Below are 17,809 nucleotides of genomic sequence, written 5' to 3'. Positions count from 1 at the left end.
ACAATATGTTATAACAAATAATATGAATACACGGAGAGGGAGGGTATGGAGAGATCTAGAAAGGAGGGAGAATAACAAAACAAATCTGGCAACATGCTAACAATTTTGAGAAGAGTGTATATAGTGCTCTGCATGCATGAGGAGGATGAATTAGAAGAAATTATATCAAAGTTTAGACAGATCACTTGGGAAAGTATAGAAATCATGTAAGTGAGTGGTGAGTGATGTATATGGCATCCTTCCACATACATTAGGAGAAGGGATGGAAAGAAAGAAGCAGAATCAAAAACTTATTGGGTTACTAGGCCTAAAAAGGGGGGAAAAGAAGGTCCTCAGGTGTGTTACATACACTCAAGTGTTTGGAGGTGATGCCAATACATGCAGTTTAGGGAACCAAGAATAAGAAGTCAAAGAGGAGAGGACATTGGTTTAGTTTGGAATCAGAAATGTCTACAGATTTGTTAAATGAGAATATCCACTGCTTTTATAACTCAGGGAACAGATATTGGTGGAAATATATAGTTTGATATTCATATTTCATTACCTGAAATATGCTTTTAAAATCATAGGAATGATAAACACTAGTGGTTTGGTATTTGTAAAAGGAAGAAGAGGAAGGAAAAGTGTCATAGAAGACAAATGTAGGGAGAATTCAATAAGAAACAAGTGGTCAGGTTTGATATAAACACAACACAAGTTGGATAAAATCAGGACTGCAATATAAAAGCACCACAACATAATGATGTAAAAGCATTTATTACCGCATAACTTTGGAAGCTAGCAGTCCAGTTCAACGCGTTCTGTCTGAAGGGTCTCTTCCTTCTGAAACCCATGAGAAAAAGATCTGCTAAAGGCATTTCCCTTAGCGTATATATGGCCTTCTTCTCCCTTCTTTCTTTGGTATCCCCATGTGTGTGGATCTGTGCCTAATTTTCCCCTTTTTATAGAGCTGTAAGTCATATTGGGTCCTAATAGTTGACCTTATCTTAACAAGTTACATAAACCACGTTGTTGTTGTTGTTATTCAGTTATTAAGTCCTGCCTGACTCTTAGCAACCCCATGGACTGAAGCACGCCGGGCTCCTCCCTCCACCACTATCTCCCGGAGTTTGCTCAAATTCATATCCATTGAGTTGGTGATGCGATGTAATCATCTCATCCTCTGCTGCCCCCTTCTCCTTTTGCCTTCAATCTTTGTCAACATCAGTGTCTCTTCCAGTGAATCAGCTCTTTGCATCAGGTGTCAAAATTATTGGAGCTTCAGCTTTAGCATCAGTATTTCCAATGAATACTCAGGGTTGATTTCCTTTAGGATTGACAGATTTTATCTCCTTGCAGTCCAAGGAGCTCTCAAGAGTCTTCTCCAGCACCACAGTTCAAAAGCATCAATTCTTTGGCACTCGGACTTCCTTATGGTCCAACACATCCCAGCATTTCTTGTGTACTCTACATATAAATTTAATAAACAGGGTGACAATATACAGCCTTGTCATACTCCTTTCCTGATTCTGAACCAGTCAGCTGTTACATGTCCAGTTCTAACTGTTGCTTCTTGACCCACATACATGTTTATCAAGAGTCAGGTAAAATAGTCTAGTACTCCCATCTCTAAGAATTTCCTGCAGTTGATTGTGATCCACAGCCAAAGGCTTTAGCATAGTTAATGAAACAAATTTCCTAATTTGTAATAGGGACATAAATAATGACCCTATTACAAATAAGTTTGCATTCTGAGATAGTACGGGTTAGGTCTTCAACAAACGAGTTTTAGAGGACCACAACTCTATACACAGCAACTAGGAACAGCATATCCTCCTTAGACTAACCAAGGAGTGTCTAACTGAAATCCAGGCTAAGTGACTAATAGCAGAATAAGAGAGGCAGTGGAGCAATATCAGATTACCAGGGTTGAGAAGGGAAAGTGAGATGAAGGTTTGAGGGGTGTAATGTAATTGTTCCCTTCCAGAAGTTTCATTGCCAAAAATAGGACAAATATCCTAAGTAATCACAAATTAGAAGATTGCATAAGAAAAGTTAAGCATATGCTTAAATTCTAAAAAGGGACACATTCAGTATAGTGAGGATATCAAAGGAAAATAAATTTATGAAAAAAATTAGAATCCATGAGAAATGCATGGATTCCATGAGAACTTAGAGAAATACAGTATCACCAATGTCATGCTAACAGAGAGACAGAGACAACAAATAGCTTATATCTTAACATAAGTACTGCAATACAAACATATGTTAAAGTACTTTACAAAGAGTAATATTCTGAGTATATAAGTAACATTGATATTCTGTTACACTATTATGAACAGCTATATCTTATTAGTACCTTTTGTAATTAGTATTAGTGTTTTATTAGTATTAGTATCATTTGTAGAAGGCAATGGCACCTCACTCCAGTACTCTTGCCTGGAAAATCCCATGAATGGAGGAGCCTGGTAGGCTGCAGTCCATGGGGTTGCTAAGAGTCAGACACGACTGAGCGACTTCACTTTCACTTTTCACTTTCATGCATTGGAGAAGGAAATGGCAACCCACTCCAGTGTTCTTGCCTGGAGAATCGCAGGGACAGGGGAGACTGGTGGGCTGCCGTCTATGGGGTCGCACAGAGTCAGACATGACTGAAGTGACTTAGCAGCAGTAGTTCTCACTTGGAAGGACTGATGCTGAAGCTGAAGCTTCAAAACTCTGGCCATCTGATGCAAAGAGCTGACTCACTCAAAAAGACCCTGATGCTGAGAAAGATTGAAGGCAGGAGGAAAAGGGAACGACAGAAGATGAGATGGTTGGATGGCATCACCCACTCAATGGACATGAGTTTGAGCATTCTCTGGGATACGGTGAAGGAGAGGGAAGCCTGGCATGCTCCAGTCCATGGGGTTGCAAAGAGTCAGACGTGACTGTGGGACTGAACAACAACAACAAAGATAAGTTTATTAGTATATGAATGTGGTGAATTTATATAATCACTCTGAAACATTATTTTCATAAATAATGTTTATTTATGAAAGGAAATAACATTAATTCTTCACTATTTTTCTGGTTGAACTGCTTATTGTTTTATCATGATGCAAAATCTAAAGGCCATGGTGTTTTAGAATCTGAAACTTATAGTCTTAGATGAACATCATAACCTCAGCTGGATATTAAGCCTTTATTTTAAACCATATGCCTGATCATACTGTATATTCAGTGTATCAGACACACTCTAAAGCTCATCCAGATCCAAGTCTCCTCTTCCTTCTAACACCACACAGACTTACATGCTGACTTCCCTGTGCAGGTAAGGATTACTTATCTGGTTTTAGACAAACCAGATAAGTTTGGTTTGTCTTATCTGATAAGACAGACCAGCTCCAAGTGCAAGTAACACTCATCACTTTCATTCTGAAGAACCAAATTGCTGATGTGAGATTCTCTAGCATGTATGTATGTGTGTATATGTTTTGTATATATTGTCCAGGAAAGCCTTCACTTGCAAATGTACCTACAGTATGATACAACCTTTCTATGGTAGATTTCTAAATTTCCCTATAGTAGATGACAGTTGCCTGGAGGATCCCCCACACCAACTTTGGAGTTTGTATGAATAAAAACAACAACAAAACAAAACAAAAATAGTCCTTATTGTATTAAGGCAACATGAATTTAAATTTACAGAAAAATAATTTAAGATCTGAGACTTTATTTTTACTCAGCAGAATGCTGCGTCATTTTTAGACATCATGTTTTGGAGAATCCCAGTGCAAAACTCTCACTGAGATTATAATTTGAAAACATATTAAAACTAGAGAAACAATTATATCCTAAATAAATAAAATAATTCTATTTCTTTAGTGAATGTTATTGTTATTATTTTGTTAGAAGTCACATCCACTTGAAAATGAAAACCTCCCCATTCCTTAGCCAGCTTTCTACTGTGATCCCAGGACCACTTTCTTAGAAGATCTTTACACTCATGCTTTATTTCTCTCTTGCTATTAGAATACAAACTTAAATTTCCCAGTAGACAACATGGTAATTCTTTCCACTGACCACTTAGTTCTAATCAAAACAAATGCTCAATGGGTCAGTAAAATTTGCTTGAATTATATTTTAAAATAACTGTAAGCAATGAAGTTATAATAGCCAAATTGTATTTTAAAATATGGTTCAAAAAAAATCCCTGAAGAAGCTGGTAAACATTTCTATTTCCTGTGTCTTTGCGGTGGAGATTTACAGAATATGTTAAGAAGCTCTAATACTTATAAATATTCCCTTTGAAGCTAATTATAGTTTAAATCCAATATTGCTTCTATATGAATTAACTTACTTCATTTAAAGGACACAAAAAGTTTATTTATTTATGTAAATTATGAAATTTTTATTTTATTGTTATATTTCAGTATAGGAGGTGACAATATTCTTTTACAAAATTCAGTATAAAATGTATTACCTTTCACCTTCAGGAGGGAAAAAATGTATATATTATTTCCTCTAGCTAGGAAATTGTGATAGATAAAATAATCTCAGAGAACAGTTTAGGATGTGTTATACCCTAAGAGTTGAATATTTCTAATTCTATATTGGAAAGAAAGCCAAAAATAAAATATTTTTCACCTTAAAACTTTTCAGATTCTTCTGGAAAAATCTCCCCAGCAGACCATTATGTATAATGATTCTTCAGCTAAAAATAACTTTATTCATAGAATATAAAATCAGATTTAAGTTATGCACATCATTTTCTACAGTTTATTTATATAAATTAAGCCCTTCCAGAATTCAAACCTAGTCAGGAAGAAATAAGGACATGAAGGATGCAGAAGGAAAGAGAGGGAAGTAAGTAACACATAGGATACAATGATTTTTCTTCATAAAATGCAAATTATTCTATGGCTGAATTGTAACCAGAGAGTTTGGATAATTAATTATGTTGGGGAGCACCATTTAATAGTCACTGCAAAATCTCAGAAATTACTAAGCAGCAAGTTTCTTGATAGTACTATTTCAAATGTAGTATCTCACCTGATGTGGTATTATTTATGTACAGATTCCCAGCTAATATTCTTTCTGTGTAGTTTTTCAGTCAAAACTCTATTCAACTTCTACCTATATTTTGCTGTAATAATAATTTTGCATCCCACAGACATCTATTTCAACCTGAAAAATGCACAACATAAGAGCTGTGAGTTGAAGTTTTATTCAGGATCTTGCTAAGGACTATAGCCTGGGAAACCACTGTTCAGTTAGCTCTGAGGAAGCTTCTCTAAAGACATAGAGGGGAAGCCAGTTTTTATGTGATTTTTAGCTAGTGAATACACACAGTGAAGCATATATTCTTTATAAAAGATTACTGCTCTTCACAAAGAATATATATCTCAGGTTAAAATGACTTTAGTCATTTTCTATATAGGGAAAGATGCAGGAATCTGAGTGCATTATAATTCTCCCTGAGATATACATCTACTTATGTAACAGACCTGTTTACCTAAAGCACAGAATGCTTCATCCAGTTTTTCAATCTGAAGTCTTCTCCAGGTCCATTATTGGTCAGTAACTGTAAAAACTAATGACATAATCCTTGTAAAATTGAATAGTAAATAACATTCTTTTTGATTTTTTTTCACATCTAAATTAAGCTTCAAATTTAAATTTATCCCTCTGTCTCTGAATATAGTGACTTTCATTCATTTATAGGGTTTTTTTTTTTTTTGGTCTAATGCATACTCTTTACATTATCTCATGATGGTAAGTTGGTGGTAGCTGATTCTAAAATGACATTTAATCCATAGACTCAAATAGTTTTCCCCAATTTTATAATCAAGTACTTATACTGATACAGAAGATGGTGAAATTCTCAACATCAAGAAAATAAACACTGTCAAAACATGTGTTGCAGAGTTGTTAAAAGTGTATCATTAACTAAAATACCAATAACATTATACACTTGAGAAATGTTGTTGGCATACACATCCTTCTTTTATTAAACAGAACTACATTGGAGGAACATAGTGCATCCTTTTCCCATTTGTCAACCTCCTTAGAGAAAAACTCAGGGATTACCCATTGGAAAAATAGTTATTCTCTGTGATGAAAGTGTGTATTTATTAAGTAGTTCTGTAATTAAAATTTTGAAAGAGTGACTTATACAGTGCTCTGAAATAATACTATATGGAGAGTTATAGATTTTTAAATATGTCATTGTTTCAAAGTATTCCTTTGCAGGTTAGCTTGCTGTTAAAACTATTGCAATCTTATATGATTAACATAGCAAATTAAAGGAAAAATAGTGTGGGATAAGGATAATTGACCAACAATTAAGGAGAAAAGTATCACAGCATTACAGGGTATACAAATATAATACTGTTTTTAAAATTTCTAATTTATTTGTTTTAAATAGGGCATGTGGTAAATTATACCAGACCAGTGAAATTCTTCCAGGAAACAAGGAAAAATAACTCTCTGAATATCTACTAGAAGGGATAAAATATTTGTTAAGAAATATTTTAGTTTTGTATATGAATATTTATCTTTTTAGAAATAAGAACAGAGTTATAATAATGGCATAAAATAAAATAAAACAATGAAAATACATATTACTTTTATAAAATAATTAGCAATGATTTAAATAAATCAAAATTGAGATTATTACTTAGTCTTCTGAGGAAACTACTGGAATAAACAAATTTGTGTTTAGAGAGAAATCTATGATTTCATTAAAAAAACAAAAGGGAATAGACTTTCGTATCTGGCCTGTTAGTTACCCCAACTAGCAGTACAATGAAAACACACTTGGAATTCTAAATAAAACAACACACATATAATTTAGAATGTATAGGTGACTTTGTAACACAGTAAGGGTAATCCTAGATATGTACCTTGAAAAGCATTTGATGTATATCCAAAGTAATGCCACTAATAATAACTTAAGAGTTTTGCATACTATTGAAAGTACAAAACAATATAAATACATGTTAACTTAGAAGAACAGATTAGGACTGGAGTACTATAAAACAAGATAAATGAGAAAGTCAGTTGCAGAATGATATTATCATATGAATTTATAGTTTAAAATGTATAAAATAGAATTATATAGTATTTGACAATAATATATATGTAGAAAACAACAAAGATATGCATTGGAATGATATAACCTCAGCACATGATTGTAATTATTCTCTTTCAGAGTAATGAGAGAAAGATAATATAATTGAATAAGGGTGGACATAATCCTCAATGTCACACAAAATTCTTTTTTGTCCTTCATTTTTATCTTAAATATGTATATGATAATAAAAATAATAAAGGGAATAAATATAATCAGCTTCCAAATCAAATTAAATTTTCAAATATAGAAAAGAAAATATACAAGGAATTGAAATGATGAAAGGATAAGCATGCAAGAAATGCCTATTACAGAGAACTAACATAATTAATCAGTTTGACCTCTTTGATAATCTAAAAAAAAATACCAATTTGTTTTCATTCACACATTTATAATTCTAAAACCGTTTTACAGCCATATATGGTTAGAATAATTTTTAGCAAAGACAAACAGAAGTTAAGGGACTATTAACTTTATAGGTTCATAGAAATGGATATGAAAGTCACTGAAAGATCACTTTTTCTTTTAAATGTATTTAGGTATTGAGACTCAGTTACAGGTATCATTCTCCCTTAAATTTTGACAAGTGTCAGATCTGATTTCAGTTTTTGGTTTGTTTATCTTCTCCACTCCACTCCAGTACTCTTGCCTGGAAAATCCCATGGACCGAGGAGCCTGGTGCCTGCAGTCCATGGGGTCTCGAAGAGTCGGACACGACTGAGCGACTTCACTTTCACTTTTCACTTTCATGCATTGGAGAAAGAAATGGCAACCCACTCCAGTGTTCTTGCCTGGAGAATCCCAGGGACGGGGGACCCTGGTGGGCTGCCGTCTCTGGGGTCGCACAGAGTCGGACACGACTGAAGCGACTTAGCAGCAGCAGCAGCAGCATCTTCTCCACTAAGCTATGAGCTTAGTACCGTCGTGCATTTCTTCCAGAAATGTACAATTATCACGTGCAACTCTGTTTATGAGTGGTTATAAGAAGTTAAAATAAACTGATTTTGTTTAAGGGGAACTTCTACTTAAATAGGCCCAGGGCTTTAACATACTTCTTTCATTACAATGGTACCCTAAATTGAATCCTAAAAACCAAATCTTAAAGAATGTGATTTACTTAAAGAAACATATATAATAAAAATGGGAGATTTTGCAATTTATTCTTGTTACTATCAATCTTAATGAAAACTGAGTGACAACTTTGCTGTAATTTAAAAGGAAATAGACTATTTATGTGTCATATAAATGCCAGGATTAGACTGCACTTTATGTAGCACTTAAAACTCTGAATTTTTATTATCTACTTATACTATTAGTATCATTGGCTCAACCATTATTATTGGTATTACCAGTTCATCTTCCTAAATACTGGCTTTATATACATGGTGCTAAAAAGCATTTAAAGCTTCATGAGTGGATACAAAAGAGAGAGAAGACTTGTAAATAATAACCGGCACAGCTGCTTCCCACTCTCATCCCCACTCTCTGTCCTCCCACCTCCAAAGTCTTGGAGTTAATTATAAGTAGTTCAAGAAATATGACTAATTTTTATTACAGATGAGTAGGATTGTGATTTCTGCTAAATATTTTTTAAAGTAAATAATATAATATTTAACACTGCATCAAAATAATTAAGAGACATGAAAGCTGGAACTTAGCCCAGAATTTCTTAAACTTAATCCTCATGAGCATTGTTTTTTTTTTTTTTTAATCATGAACATTTTCAGCAGCATGAGTCCCACTAATAAGAAGGAAAAAATTGTCAATTGTTAACTAAGTATATTAAAATGTTAATAAGAAGGAAAATATCCATGTATCTTGTGAGGACTATTTTTAGACTATTGATAGTTCAAATGAACTGAGAGTGAAGCTTAGGAAATATTAACAGTGTCTTCATGAATCTTTGGAGAAGGCAGTGGAAACCCACTCCAGTACTCTTGCCTGGATAATCCCAGGGACAGAGGAGCCTAGTGGGCTGCCGTCTATGGAGTTGCACAGAGTCGGACACGACTGAAGCGACTTAGCAGCAGCAGCAGCAGCAGAGTCGGACACGACTGAAGTGACTTAACAGCAGCAGCATAAATTTACATTATATTGGCCAATCACAGCAACTTGTCAGATAACAACACACACAAAAGAAAACCTAGTCAAGAATATATTTTATTTTACTGAGATACCTGTGGTCCTAACAATAAATCCAAATGATCAAAACATTATAAGGTTTACAAATTAAAAACCCATAATCAAAAAAAAAGAAACAATAACCACAAGACTTTTTTATCTTAAGCTGAAGACAAACTAGCCCCTACAAGATAAGATTATATCCAACAGTTGTATTACAGAAAAATGTGTTTTGAACTTTGTGCTGTTAATAAGACACTATCCAAGTTTTGTGGGAGTATGAAAACAGACACAACTCATTGCAGGGCACTCATCTCTAGGGAGTCAATTACTTTGATCTCATTGCTAGCTTGGGATAAGAACACTTAAAACATGAATGTTGAGATCAACTCATTCCATTTAGTCTGTAAAATGATAGCAAGTAATATTCCAAAAGAGTAGATTTTTGAAGTGTTTCAGTAATGAAAGGGAAAAACCTCTAAGCTAAACTGTACCTTTGCTTCAGGAGTTAAACTCCATATAAAATAGATGAATATAGGCTTATAGTAGTACACTGATGTTTTTGGTACTTTTCATACTTCAGAGTGCCCCTGCAAACACAAGTTTTACATGTTAGAATGCAATGCGGAAGTACTGGAATGGTTGAAAGAGTGCAAGTGTTTGAAACAGCTTTAAAAGTACTCCATACATGATAATGGGCTAAGCAGTGTACAGATCAACTTCAAGGGAAATTATATATACTATTGAGAAACTATGACTAAATCACGCTGTGCTATAATGGATTAACCATATCAAAACAAAACAAAACAAATGGTACTTTTGACTGCCATGTCTAAAATTATGCAGTTACCTAGAATATAATCTGCAATTCTTACCAGGACACACAGTCAGTTCAGTTCAGTCTCCCAGTCGTATCTGATTCTTTGTGACCCCATAGACTACAGCACACCAGGCCTCCCTTTCCAGAACCAACTCCCGGAGTTTACTCAAACTCATGGCCATTGAGTTGGTGATGCCACCAAACCACCTCATCCTCTGTCGTCCTCTGCTCGTCCCACCTTCAATCTTTCCCAGCATCAGGGTCATTTCAAATGAGTCAGTTCTTTGCATCAGGTGACCAAAAAGATTGGAGTTTCAGCTTCAATATCAGTCTTTCCAATGTATATTTGGGGCTGATTTCCTTTAGGATGGACTGGTTGGGTGTCCTTACAGTTCAAGGGACTCTCAAGTGTCTTCAACATCAGAGTTAAGAAGCATCAATTCTTCAGCATTCAACTTTCTTTATACTCCAACTCTCACATCCATACATGAATAAAGGAAAAACCATAGCCTTGACTAGACAGACCTTTGTTGGCAAAGTAATGTCTCTGCTTTTTAATGTGTTGCCTAGTTTGGTCAGAGCTCTTTTTCCTAAGAGTAAGCATCTTATAATTGCAAGGTTCAGTCACCATCTGCAGTGATTTTGAAGCTCAAAACAATAAAGTCAGCCACTGTTTCCATTGTTTTCCCATCTACTTGCCATGAAGTGATGGGATCAGAAGCCATGATCTTAGCTCTCTGAATGTTGAGCTTTAAACCAACTTTTTCACTCTCCTCTTTCACTTTCATCAAGAGGCTCTTTAGTTCCTCTTCACTTTCTGCCATAAGGTGGTATCATAAGGGTTGTCCTTCCATTTTCTTTATGGCTTCCCTTGCTGTGCAAAAGCATTTTAGTTTAATTAGGTGCAGATAACATGATAATACAAATAGAGAATCATGAAGATGGAACCAGATAACTAGGAGAACTCATTAACAAATCTGGCAAGGTTTCAGGATACAAAATTAATACACAGAAATTTGTTGCATTTCTATACATTAACAACAAAAGATCAGAAAGAACAATTAAAGAAACAATACCCATCACCACACATCAAAAAGAATAAAATATCTACGGACAAACTTAACTAAGGAGGCCAAGACCTGTATATAGAAAAATATAGGATACTGATGAAATAAATCAAAGATGACACAAACAGATGGAAAGATATACCATATTCTTGGGTAGAAGAATCATTGCTGTCAAAGTAACTATGCTTCCCATGGCAATCTATGGACTCAATGCAATCCCTATTAAATTTTTTCACAAAACTAGACCAAAAAAAAAAAAAAAAAAAGCTTTAAGTTCATATAGAGACACAAAATATTCTGAATGGCTAAAGAAAACTTGAGAAAGAAAGGTGGAGCTGATGTAATCAGGTTCCTTGACTTGAGAGTATACTACAAAGCTATAGTAATCAAAACAGCATGACACTGGCACACAAACAGAAATATAGCTCAATGGAACAGGTCAGAAACCCAGACATAAACCCATGCACCTATGATCATTTACTCCATGACAAAGGAGGCGAGAATATACAATGGATAAAAGACAGAGTCTTCAATAAATGGTGCTGGGAAAATTGGACAGCTACATGTAAAAGAATGAAAGTAGAACATTCTCTAATACCATGCATACAATTAAAACCAAAATGGATTAAAGAACTAAATGTGTGATCAGATATTATAAAATACTTAGAGAGAAACATCAGCAGAACACTCTAACAAAAATCACAGGAAGATCTTTTTGTATCTGTCTCCTAGGATAATGGAAATATAAACAAAAATAAACAAATGAGACTTAATTATCTTTGGATTTCTTATTTCCAGATAAGAATGTAAGCTTCATGAAGTCATGCACTATATATATTTCACTCTTCATTCTTTTAACCATAGCACACATGTAATCAAACAAACCATTTTTGTCATTTGTAGCACACATGTTCAAACAAATAATTTTATACAAATTTTCATAGCAGCAGTAATCACCATAGTCAAAAGGTAATATCAGGTCATGTCCATCAACTGTTGAATGGATAAAAAATAGTGATATACCCATAGAGTAAAACATTGTTCTGTGAAGAAAAGAAATACTATTCTACAAAGAAGATGAGCTGCTGCTGCTACTGCTGCTAAGTCGCTTCAGTCATGTCTGACTCTGTGCGACCCCATAGATGGCAGCCCACCAGGATTCCCCGTCGCTGGGATTCTCAAGGCAAGAACATTGGAGTGTGTTGCCATTTCCTTCTCCAATGCATGAAAGTGAAAAGTGAAAGTGAAGTCACTCAGTTGTGTCTGACTCTTAGCGACCCCATGGACTGCAGCCTACCAGGCTCCTCTGTCCATGGGATTTTCCAGGCAAGAGTATTGGAGTGGAGTGCCATTGCCTTCTCCAAGATGAGCTACTAAAAATTATTCTAAATGATAGAAGTCACAAAATGTCACATATTGTAGGATTCCATTTATATGAAACTTTCAGAAGTGGTACATCCATAGAATCAAAAGGCATACAAAGGGTTTCCAGAGGTTGGGTGATAGGGAAATGAGTAATTCCTGCTTACTATATACAAGGTTTCCTTTTGACATGATGAAAATGTCTTGGAACTTAAAGAGGGTATGGTTGTGCAATGTTGCAAATAAACTAAATGAAAGAAAAAAATACACCTTAAAATGTTAAATGAATAATTTTTTGTTACATGAATTTTGTCTCAAAAATTTGAAAAAGAAATATGAAGGCTGTCACACATATGTGAACTAGCAAACATATTCTGGTTTATTTATTTAACTCTTTAGCTGGACATCAACCAGTCTATTCTGAAGGAGATCAGCCCTGGGATTTCTTTGGAGGGAATGATGCTGAAGCTGAAATTCCAGTACTTTGGCCACCTCATATGAAGAGTTGACTCATTGGAAAAGACTCTGATGCTGGGAGGGATTGGGGGCAGGAGGAGAAGGGGATGACAGAGGATGAGATGGCTGGATGGCATCACTGACTTGATGGATCTGAGTCTGGGTGAACTCCAGGAGTTTGTGATGGACAGGGAGGCCTGGCATGCTGCGATTCATGGGGTCGCAAAGAGTTGGACATGACTGAGCGACTGAACTGATCTGAATCCAAGTTATAATGTGAAAAACTATATACAAGCACATACATACTTAGATTTATGTTTGGAATCAAGTAATATATATTTTTGTATTTTGCACTATACTATAGAGAATATACATTTCATATCAATTTAAAAATAGGGACTTTCTTGGAAATCCAGTGGTTAATGCTCCACACTTTCAATGCAGGGGACATGGGTTCAATCCCTGGTCAGGAAACTAAGATCTCATGTGATGTGTGGTGTGGCCACAAAAATTAATAATGATAATAATCATATAAGAAGATTAATTTTATTCTTGGCTTCCCTGGTGACTCAGAGGTTAAAGCATCTTCCTCTAATGCCGGAGACCTGGGTTTGATTCCTGGGTCAGGAAGATCCCCTGGAGAAGGAAATAGCAACCCACTCCAGTATTCTTGCCTGGAGAATCCCATGGACGGAGGAGCCAAATTACACAGTCCCATGTTCAAAACTATATCCCTAATTCTGATCATCTAATTTATAATTGAAAGCTCTTAATCACAGGTTAATTGCAAAAGGGAAACAGATCCATGGCTTAAATCCGTATGTCTAGTTGTATACAAAATCTAACTGGATTCTAAAGTTGATCATCATTGCTGTAATGACAGCTAATTGTTAAGAGAGAAATACATATTTTAAATACCAGTATCTATCCTATTGTGCACTGGGTACTAAATTTATAGTAATCATATTTATATTCTAAAGGAATTTTTTATTTTCAAGGTGTACCTCATGATGAAAAAATGAGCAATATTTAATAGACTGACTCATCTTTCAAAGTTTTGAAGAAAGAATTCTGGACTAGAACAAAATTTGAAAACCATTGATATAATGACTCAGTAATCCAGACTACATTTGGCTTATAATTTTGTTCTGAATACTTTTTAAAAGCAATAATAAATTGAACACCACTGAGAAAAGATATTTTCCCCAATATTGAGCATGAATGCTGAAGGCAGTTATCACAGCTTGTCCTTTCAAACTATGAGTTTTATCATTATTGTTGAAATACAGTAACAACATGTAACTACAAATATAAAAGTGGTCGGTTCATGTTGTGTGCCTAGGTATATGATCCTTAATACTATTCACTAATCTTACCTGGTATTCAACAAAAGTAGCTTAATAACTTAGTCTAAAACTAATGTGGTTTCCATAATACACACACACACACACACACACACACACACACACACATAGATATAGATATAGATATAGATAGATAGAAATGCAGGTATAGGCTTTCCCAGTGGCTCAGTGATAACGATTCTGCCTGCAATGCAGAAAACAATGGTTCTATCCTTGGGTTGGCAGATTCCGCTGGAGGAGGAAATGGCAATGCACTCCAGTATTCTTGCCTGGGAAATCACATGGACAGAGAAGCCTGGTGGATTATGGGCTTGCAAAAGAGTCAGACTGACTTAGTAACTAAACAACAACAAATATATATATATATTTGTTGTTGTTTAGTTACTATATATATATATAGTTACTGTATATATATATATATATATACACACTATATATATATATATATATATATATAGTGTGTGTGTGTGTGTGTGTGTGAGACTCTGTGTATGTATACACACAGAGTTATTGAATGTGAAACCTAAGAAATTGTATTTTCAAAAATACCTTCATTGAAGAATCTCGTTTTGGGCCAAAATCATCTGTGTGACTTTTCAGACCTGACTGATAGATATTACAAGTTTAATCTGGCAAGTCTCAAGGGACTAAGCTCCCCTCTCACATAAGACCTGAGGTACAGCAAGCTATGGTCTCTGAAGGGAGTTTCAATCAAGCCCTCACTCAGCAACTCCCCGCCGACCCCTCCCCCTCAACCAGCCATCCAGCCATGCTCTTTGAATAACTCCATTTTTAACTTAGGGATCTCCTTTTTGCCTCATTTGGAGGTGTCCTTTTGGGAGCCTTACTTGCATGTGTGCCAAATCAATTCAGTGGTGTCCAACTCTGTGAGACCTGAAGGACCCTAGCCTGCCAGGCTCTTCTGTCCATGATATTCTTCAGGCAAGAGTACTGCAGTGGGTTGCCATGCCCTCCTCCATGGGATCTTCCAGACCCAGGGATCCAGCCTGCATCTCTTTTGACTCCTACATTGGCAGATGGGCTCGTTAGCACTCGCACCACCTCGGAGCCTTGCACCAAGAGCTTTCTCAGATACTTCTGCTGAGATCTACTTACAGATTGAGGGGGAATTAAAAACACGTTTTCCACTTTGACTCAGTATTTTTCTACTTTCAACTTTACCCATTCTCTCTCCCTTTCTGGTCTCCAGGTCCATAGAACAAAAGGCTTTTTGTTTGGCACTCCCTTGGAAGTGAGAACCTTTGTCTGTGCTGATACATTTGACCTTCTACCAGTGCTGTCCTGTGAAGAAAAATGCAACATCATGGAAGTTGGTGAGTTCTCCTGTTGCTTATATGATCACAGCAATTGATTGAAGGCTTAAATCTTTGGTCTTGTTTTATTCAGTTAGTCTTGACACCGGGCAGCTCAACTGTTTCCAGCTCAGCCTCAGCTCTTCATATTCTGTTCATCATTAATTCTCATATGTTTTTGGAAAGAAATTTTGAAAAATCAATTCATTACATGATCAAAGTCATGATCAAAGAATATAGTCATAGTGGACACTCTGTGCTCCCAGATATGCCCAGATTCATTTGTCTGTGTTGTGTGTCTGTATGCCAGCTTCTAAATACTTCACCTGTCATATTTTTCAAAATTCTTTGTTTGAGGTTCCAGAGGTTTATGACACTTTCCTCTCCAAATGGCCCCCCCTCTAACTACTTTCTCAGGTTGTCTTTAACCAAGGTTACCATAGTGTAGAGGGCTTTCCAGGTGGAGTTATTGGTAAAGAACCTGCCTACTAATGTAGGAGACATAAGAAACCTGTGTCCAATCTTGGGTGGAGATCTCCTGGAGGAGGGCATGGCAATCCACTCCAGTATTCTTGCCTAGAGAATCCCACGTACAGAGGTCCATAGGGTCACAAAGAGTTGGACATGACTGAAATAACATAGTGTGCACACACACACACACACACCATAGAGAAAGAACATGAAAGCTAGTTCTCTTTCCCATAACTGAGACAGTCTCGGAGGTGTAATTTACACTCCAGAGTTCTCCATGAGATCAAATGTGGTGGAACGATGTACGACACATCGTAGCTTAGCTTTTTCCTTCTTCTTTGCCCTGCATTTATTCCTTGAGTGTTACTCTTGGAAATAGTTCCTTAATAAATCACTTGCATTCTCATCTCTTATTTTGCTTTCGAGGAATTTGACGTAAAACAAGGATAGAAACTAGTGCTTAGAAAACAGACTTTTTTGGTTTTTTGTTGTTTTTGTTTTTGCAGCTTTTTTAATCCTAGCTCTGAAAACACAGAAGAAATGGACAAGTTTCTGAAAAAGAAAGTTTTAAGGAGGGAGCAGTCATAGTATTGCTTTAAAAGCTAGAAATATTTTTTAAAATGTTTGGAAAATTTTCCTATGATACCAACGAGATATAGGCTTCACAATGCAGAGAAACTGTACATCAATCTTATTTGGCAGCAAAACCCAACACTTTTAATAAAATATTAGCAAGCAGATATAACTAATTATTTAAAAAAAGATGCATACCAAAATGAGGAGCTTTTATTGTGGAAATATAATAATTGTTTAAAATTAGAAAGCATATTAGTGTATTAAAATAAGTCAGTGAGTTAAAGGAGAAAATCCTGGATGTACTGACATATGGATTTTAAAATTCTATGTTCATTTTAAAGAAAAGCAAAAAACTTTTTACCTAACTGGAACAGACAAATTCCTTAATTAGAATAAGATTGTATTTGAAACTAATAATGAAGCTACTACATAGATGAGCAATTAAAATTTTTTCCTTGAAATCATCAAAAAGGAAGAATTACTACCTATCAAAATAATCATTCAATGTAGATTGGAGATAAATAGATTAAGTAATGTAAGTATGTCAAAAAATAAGGAAAATTATATATGAATATTAGAGAATTATAAAAGTAAATCACAACTATTTGCAAGCAATATCTACCCAGAAAGCCCAAGAGAATCAACTGAAACAATCATTAGAATGGATGGAAGAGATTATTATATAACAGGGAAAATAAAAAATAGAGATAAAAGAGATAGTGGCATATAAATTGTTATAAAATATTTATTAGAAAAAACATTAATGTTAATATTTAATAAGAAATGTTGGGAAGTAATGTGACAAAATTTTAATTATCTAAAGTAATAGAAAAGTTTGCATTTTAGACAGAAAAGTTGAGAATGTCAAGTGTTTTCCTTTCTATGTACTTATACCTCCAGATTAATTTTCAAAAAGATCATCAAATTCTAAAAATAAAAATTCCTGAGATTTTTAATTGCAGTTTATTACAATAAAATTTGTATTTGAAAAAAAAAAAATGAAAGAAGATGACATGTCAAGTAGCTGACAAAATGTTTTCTCTTCTGTACAATAAATAACCAAGTATAATTTAAACATCCTGAGAAGAGGAATGGAGTGTGTAAAGTGGCTTATGAATTGGCCTTATACATTAAATGACAGGACACTGCTTTTCACTGCTCATTCC

This window comes from Bubalus kerabau, chromosome 2 (genome assembly GCF_029407905.1).
Source record: "Bubalus kerabau isolate K-KA32 ecotype Philippines breed swamp buffalo chromosome 2, PCC_UOA_SB_1v2, whole genome shotgun sequence".
In the NCBI taxonomy this organism is placed as follows: domain Eukaryota; kingdom Metazoa; phylum Chordata; class Mammalia; order Artiodactyla; family Bovidae; genus Bubalus; species Bubalus kerabau.
The sequence above is the reverse complement of the archived record's forward strand: the minus strand, read 5'-3'. Positions refer to the sequence as shown.